The 6,827-nt window shown below is 39.0% G+C and overlaps 1 long non-coding RNA gene across 1 annotated transcript; it reads right to left on the bottom strand.

Annotated features, from left to right (window-relative positions):
* Nucleotides 1–687: 687 nt before the first annotated feature.
* LOC133363242 (uncharacterized) lies at nucleotides 688–4,811 on the bottom strand. Its single transcript, XR_009757635.1, has 3 exons — nucleotides 4,710–4,811; nucleotides 2,425–2,475; nucleotides 688–930 (listed from the first exon to the last, which is right to left on the bottom strand). It is a non-coding gene; the product is annotated as an uncharacterized LOC133363242 (long non-coding RNA).
* Nucleotides 4,812–6,827: the final 2,016 nt, after the last annotated feature.

The raw sequence follows: 6,827 nt of genomic DNA on the forward strand, positions 1-6,827 counted from the left end.
ATTATGAAAATATGTTTAGTTTAAAAAATATTTCAGTTAAACAGGTGCATGACTATATAGTGGCCATACCAAAAGAGAGGTTGAAACATCTTTATGATGGGTTAAATGATGAAGATGAACAAATGCTGACAGCAGTTGTCACAGAGGAAGAAGTGGTGACGGCAATCGTTTCAGGGAAAGGAAAATCAGCACCGGGACCGGACGGTCTGGGCTGGAATTTTTATAAAATATTTAAGAAATGGCTAGCGAAACCACTTGCAGCGGTATATAATCAAGCCCTAGAGAGAAATAATTTACCTAATTCATTTTATAATGGTATTTTAATTTTTTTTCCGAAAGAAGGAGATCTTACGTTAGTAAAAAATTGGCGGCCTATAGCCTTAACAAACACTGATTATAAAATTTTAGCAAAAATATTTAATAATAGGTTAGCTAAGATAGCTAGTAAGATAATAGTTAAATTTCAAACAAGTGCAGTGCCGGGAAGAACTATGGTAGATTCACTACTTTTATTTCGAGAAATTTTTCAATTTGTACAAAAAGGGATGTGGAAAGGACATATGTTACAATTAGATCAAACGAAAGCTTTTGATAATATACATCATCGGTTTTTGTGGGAGATACTTCTTTGGAAAGGCATTCCGGTGAGTTTCGTTAATCATCTTCGATTGATGTATGAAAAAGCAGTGGTAGTGCCTCAAATTAATGGATACAGAGGGAAACAAATAATGTTAAAGTCTGGTGTCAGGCAGGGATGTCCTATGAGTCCATTGTTATATGTGTTAGTTTTAGATGCTGTTTTATGTAAAATAGAGTTGGAAGATAGTTTAAAGGGAATCCAAATACCAATACCTGTTAATTTAATGCACATGTCAGGCTTGGACTCGGGTGATCTAAGTGTGAAGGCTGTTGCTCATGCAGATGATGTATCTATTTTAGTAAATGATAAACGAGAAATAGAAATAATCAGAGATTTGTTTGAACAATTTGGTCAGGCTTCTGGTGCCCATTTAAATATGCAAAAGAGTTTTATAATATCGCCCAATAACATTAAGGGAAATATACAAGTAATGCCATTAGAATATCTGATTAGTAATAAAAATAAAAATCAAGCAATAAATTCAGAAGCTGTAGAAGGGCAAATTAAAATACAAGTTAAATTATTAGGAATTTATTTTGCAGTTAAATGGGAAGGGTGGGAATATAATTGGACTATGTGGAGAGATAAAGTTAAAGAAAAAATACAAATGTGGCAAAAATGGCATCTTTCTATCTATCAAAAAGCCATGTATGTTAGTACGTACTTAGTCCCAGTAGTAGGTAATTTGGCAGCTGTCTACCCACCACCTGAAAGGATCATTAAGGAAATCAATAAAATGGCATTTAAGTTTCTATGGGGAACGGCTAATTTCCCCCTTGCAAGAGCAGAGGCGTATAAATCTGTAGCACAGGGTGGTTTAAATTTTACAGCAATTGGTTTCAAATTTTTAGCAATTTTTGTTAGTCATAATTTTGGAAAATGGGCAGAGGTAGAAAGAAAAGAATTGGCACCACAATTTTGGTTGGTTGCCTTTGCCAAACACTGGAGAATTAAAGATTGGGCCAAAATATGGTGGGAAGAAGATAAGGTCAATTATAAAATCACACAATCGCTAAAGTGTTTGGGACCTGATTATTTGATTGAAATTTATAGTAATTTAAGAAAATGGAAATTAAGGGCAAGCATAATAAAAATTGAAAGGGGTGAACCAAAAATTATGAAAAAGAAAATTTATAGGAATTTATTAGAAGTAAATAGTTTTCAACCACAATTTGAAAAGAATGTAAAAAGGGAAAATTTATCTATGTACTTAAAAGAGCCTGTACACCAGATAGAATTCTTTAAAGATCAAAGAATTCCTTATAAACTATGGGACATCAGATGGAAGTTTTTTCATCAGATTTATAGCGTGCAAACAAATAAGCCGTGGCTAGCAAATGCTAACCAAGCTTGTCCACGATTAAGATGTCAGGAAGAAGCTGTAAGAACAGGGCAGACACAAAAAGAAACCATTCAACATTTTGTTAAAGATTGTGTATCTGCGAAAGAGACGTGGACTATAATAGCTAAAACTCTGGATTGGCCAGACCTTTTGAGGCAAAACTGGGAAACTATTGTTTCGGGAGCAGAACCAGAAAAAGGAATTCAAGGCCCGAGACAAAGAAAAGGAGTGAAAAGACTTAGAAATAAAAACTATGTAGTCAATAATTATTGGAAGGTACCCTGGACAACGATAAGAATTGTTAATTTATTTGTTCTAAGTATCTTATGTTGGCAACGGTTAAAAGAAATTAAGACTCAAAATATATGCAGTTCTGAAAGTACAATTAGGACAATATTATCAAAAATAAGAGAACTGAGTTTATTTGAAAAGGAAAAATTACCGCATGAGAAGTGGAGAAAATTCTGGCCGTGGACATCAGAGTCGACACCTCCTATAACATAGAGTTGAGATGAATATATTGTATTAGTGTTAAGTTAGTTAGGAAAATTATATGTATTAGCTAGATATGTTATTATGAGAGTGGCGATATTGTTACGTGTTTTCGCGTGCGGGATGTAACCTAGTAGTATGAATAATTTAAATAAAAAATCTTACCTAAAAAAAAAAAAAAAAAAATCTTACCTAACCCTAACCCTAACCCTAACCCTAACCCTAGCCCTAACCCTAACCCTAACCCTAACCCTAACCCTAACCCTAACCCTAACCCTAACCCTCACCCTCACCCTCACCCTCACCCTCACCCTCACCCTCACCCTCACCCTCACCCTCACCCTCACCCTGACCCTGACCCTAGCCCTAGCCCTAGCCCTAGCCCTAGCCCTAGCCCTAGCCCTAGCCCTAGCCCTAGCCCTAGCCCTAGCCCTAGCCCTAACCCTAACCCTAACCCTAACCCTAACCCTAACCCCAACCCCAACCCCAACCCCAACCCCAACCCCAACCCCAACCCTAACCCTAACCCTAACCCTAACCCTAACCCTGATTTGGTAGGAGGAGGTGGTAGTTTTTGGAGCTCCTGAAGATCCAAAACAAAACGTCTTTTTATTCAAAATCCGGCCAGCATGCCACTGCCTCAAGGCTTGAGGTAGGTGGAGGAGACTCTGGTGCATCTTTTAAGACCAATATGAACCCTGACAGTGGAGGGGATCCTCAAAAAAACGCTGTTGAAGAGAGACCTTTTAAAAATGCTGCAGAGGCCTCCCTGAAAGCAGAGGCCTCTCTGGAAACAATGCCTCGCAGTGAGTACAAAGAGGGATTTTCAAAAGACCAGCTTTCCCTGGGTGGGGAAATGTTTGCAACTTCAGTGACTTTAAAGGAAGGGGGAACCCCTGAAGTATCAGCAGCTGTTGTTGTGGGCCCTCAGATCCCTTTGAATGAGTCTACAAACTTAGAAGAAGCTGGGACCCCTAGGACTCTCATAGAACAAACAGTAGATAAAATGGCTGACTGTGAAGCAGCACTTTCTATGAAAATAAAGCAGATGAAGAGGGACTATATAGAAATTGTATTAGAATATGAAAGACTTCAGAAAGAGTGTGCTAGAAGAGAAATGGTCAAACAGAAACAAATGCAGTCTGGTGACAAAAGACAAGAAGAAAGTTTGACAAAAATAAACATTGATTGCACAGCTTTTCGCCATGAGATTTTCTTGGCTTGGAAGTATGTAATGCAACAAGAAAATATTCTAAATACCTTTTCAAGTAGAGAAATTGAAATGTATGGAAGAGACACTTATGATAAAGAAAAAAGTATATTGGGAAAATTTAAAGACAATTATGTAATACAATATAACAAATGCTTTGATGAATTGGAAGTTTTGGAATTAAGTGCTCTTAAAGAGACAGTACATGTTAGTAAAACAACTGAGAGACAAAGTGCACAAGCTGCTGAGGCTTGTATGGAACCTTCACTGAATACATTACAAGAACAAAGTTTTGTAGATCTTGAACTTAATCAAGGTGGTAATCAGCAAACAGAACAAGAATGTATTATTATAGATAAAGAAATTGAAAATAATAGGCAAATGACCTTTGCTGAGCAATTAAGTAATAAAGGAGAAAATGATGAAGATAGAGGAGTGGAGAAATCAAAAGGAAGAGAGAGCGCCCTCTCTGATTTTTCTGAACCAGAAGTAGAATTAGAATTTCTTACTGAAATTTTTGAAACTGATTTTGAAACCGATTGTGATATGCAAATGGACTTGGTTTCTGTTGAAAAATTAAAATCTGCTGTACCCAATGTGAAAGAGTCAAGGGAGAGGAAAATTCTGGCAAAATGGACTGAAATATTGCAAAAAAATCTAACCAAGGTGGAAGATATTATTTTACCAACTGAATTTGAAAAGCATGATATGTTGAGGCTTTGGGGTTATGTGATGGCCCATGTAGCTTTAACCAATGTTCCGACAAAAAATCTGACTAAATATAGTCAACAAAAAGTAGTGCAATTTTTGGATAAAACTTATCAGCCTTTAAAAGATGTGCTTTCAGGATGGCAGGTAACATTAAGACTGAAGGAATTAAGCTATTTAAAATCATTAGCGCTGGATTGTGTGCGGAGACTTCTAGTGGCGAGGAAGCCGAAGACGTCTATGGAGGCTTATCCTGATTGGCTAGAAGAAAAACACCTAATAAAATATTTTCAAGATATTCACAGAACTCGACTTACTACGGCTGATGATGAGGCTCCGCCTGTCTTTTGGAGTCAAATTGACAATAAGGACACGTTAGTGCCAAATGAGGAATTTAACATATGGTTGGAAAAAGTAATCGATTGTTTAAAACAGAGGCAGAAAATCATAAAACAAAGAAGAGACGATAAACAAGAACGAGTGAAGTCAACATCGGTGGCGGTGGCGTCGAGAATCCAGTCCGAAGCTCGGGTCCCGATTGAAGCAGTTCCCAAAAGGAGAACGGAAGCGGTTGCTGAGATCGATGAGGAGGAGAGACGGGCCCAATGGGTTTTGCAGGGGGTGTCTTCTAAGGAAGCGCCCCCGACAATCGGTGAGGTGATGGGGATGCAGGGAGATCTGGAAACAATGCAGAGTGGTAGATTAAAAAATAAGGGAAGAAGTAGAAAGCTTAATGAAAAAGGAGGGGATGGTACAGACAGTAGTTCAGAGCAGGAAAAAACACCCGAGACGGTACGAAAAAGACCTAGAACTGGATTAGTAGGGGAGGAAGAAGGGGGTAAAGCGATTGAGACTGCTCAGAATTGTATAACAGATGTAAGCGATCAGTCCTTATTGGAGGGAATCTCAGTAATAGAAACAGAGTTGGGAAGCCGAGGGAAGGGTTATGTAGGTGATACCGGTATGGCTTCTGGCGCTTGTGGGTTTTCTTCCTTTCATAGGCATGGAGAAGCAGTTCTGCAATCGAGGGTGGAGCGAGGAGCAGGAGTGAAAGCGAGACAAGAGAGTTTTCTAATGGACATTGAAAGAGAAGCACGATCCGCATTAACATCGAAAGACATTTTTTTGAAAGGAAACACAAGGACAGATTCTGTGAGTATTGTGGAGAGTGCTTCCTCACCTGGAATGCAGAGTCCTATTAGAGCATCATTGGTGCAAAGGGAACAAGGGGAAGCTAGTACAGCTCATGAGTCTTTAGGTCAGTCCCATCCGAGTGGTTCTGGACTTTCGCAATCTCTTTCTTATGCAAAGGCAACAAGAGGCAATACGCAGAGGAAGGACATTAATTCATCAATGCCTAGGTGGTATTTTGAGGGGGATGAAGAAGATTATTTAGAGAGTTTCCTTAATACTGCTTCAGAGGATAGAGATCCTAGAAAGAGATATGTGGTACGTTTTCGTTATGTAGGAATAGAAGCTGAAAAAGACACGAGGGCTTATGTCACTAAAGTGTTTATAAGAGATACTCTAAATTTTCCCAAAGAGGATATTGTGGCTGTGATACAGTTACCTGGTTCCAAGGAGACGGATGTCTGCCTTGCTTCAGAGCGTGCTTACAGACAATTTTGGACGGCCAGTAGGGCTGCCTGTAGAGCAGATAACTTACTTTTGAGAGGTTATGAAATGATACCATTGTTTCGTGGGGATACTAGAGTACTCACGATCAGTTTACGTACTACTACTGTTCCGGCACAGGATGTAGCACTTTGGGTGATGAAATATGCAGACATTTTAATGGGTCCAACTAAAAAATATGATGAAGAAGGTTTCTGGACTGGAGAATACCGATGTGTGGTTTCTTTTAAAAACCGTTCTGAAGGGACTAGGCAGGGTTACATACCTAAGTATTTCTTTTTAGGATCAGATCGGGGAATTACGAGATATAGTGGCCAACCTGCTGCTTGTTTTCAGTGTGGGGCGTATGATCACATGCGACGCAATTGTACAACATCGCTTTGCGCAAAGTGTGGGGAGCGAGGCCATCAAACGGCTTTTTGTCATCGTGGCATTACGTGCAATCTGTGCGATGAGATGGGACATACGTATCTTTGGTGCCCTCAGGCATATTACAATCGACAAGATGCAGATAGATGTGCAAAGGCAGAAAGAATGGCAGAGTCAGGAAAACAAAAAGCTGATGCGCAAATGAGAAAGAAAGCTAGACAGGAAGGAGGGATGGGAAAAGAAGAGAGGGCAAGTAGAGCACACTTTGAAAATTTGGTAGAGTCTGATACTCAAGGGAAGAAAACTGTTTCTATGGAAAAAAATGATAATTTTCAAGAAAGGCAGGATGAATGGAATATGGTGCAGAAGGGGAAAGGAGGGAAAAGTATACAAAAGACAAAGCATTTAGAAACGGTAAATAATGGGAAATT

Source organism: Rhineura floridana, chromosome 8, assembly GCF_030035675.1.
Source record: "Rhineura floridana isolate rRhiFlo1 chromosome 8, rRhiFlo1.hap2, whole genome shotgun sequence".
NCBI classification, from domain to species: domain Eukaryota; kingdom Metazoa; phylum Chordata; class Lepidosauria; order Squamata; family Rhineuridae; genus Rhineura; species Rhineura floridana.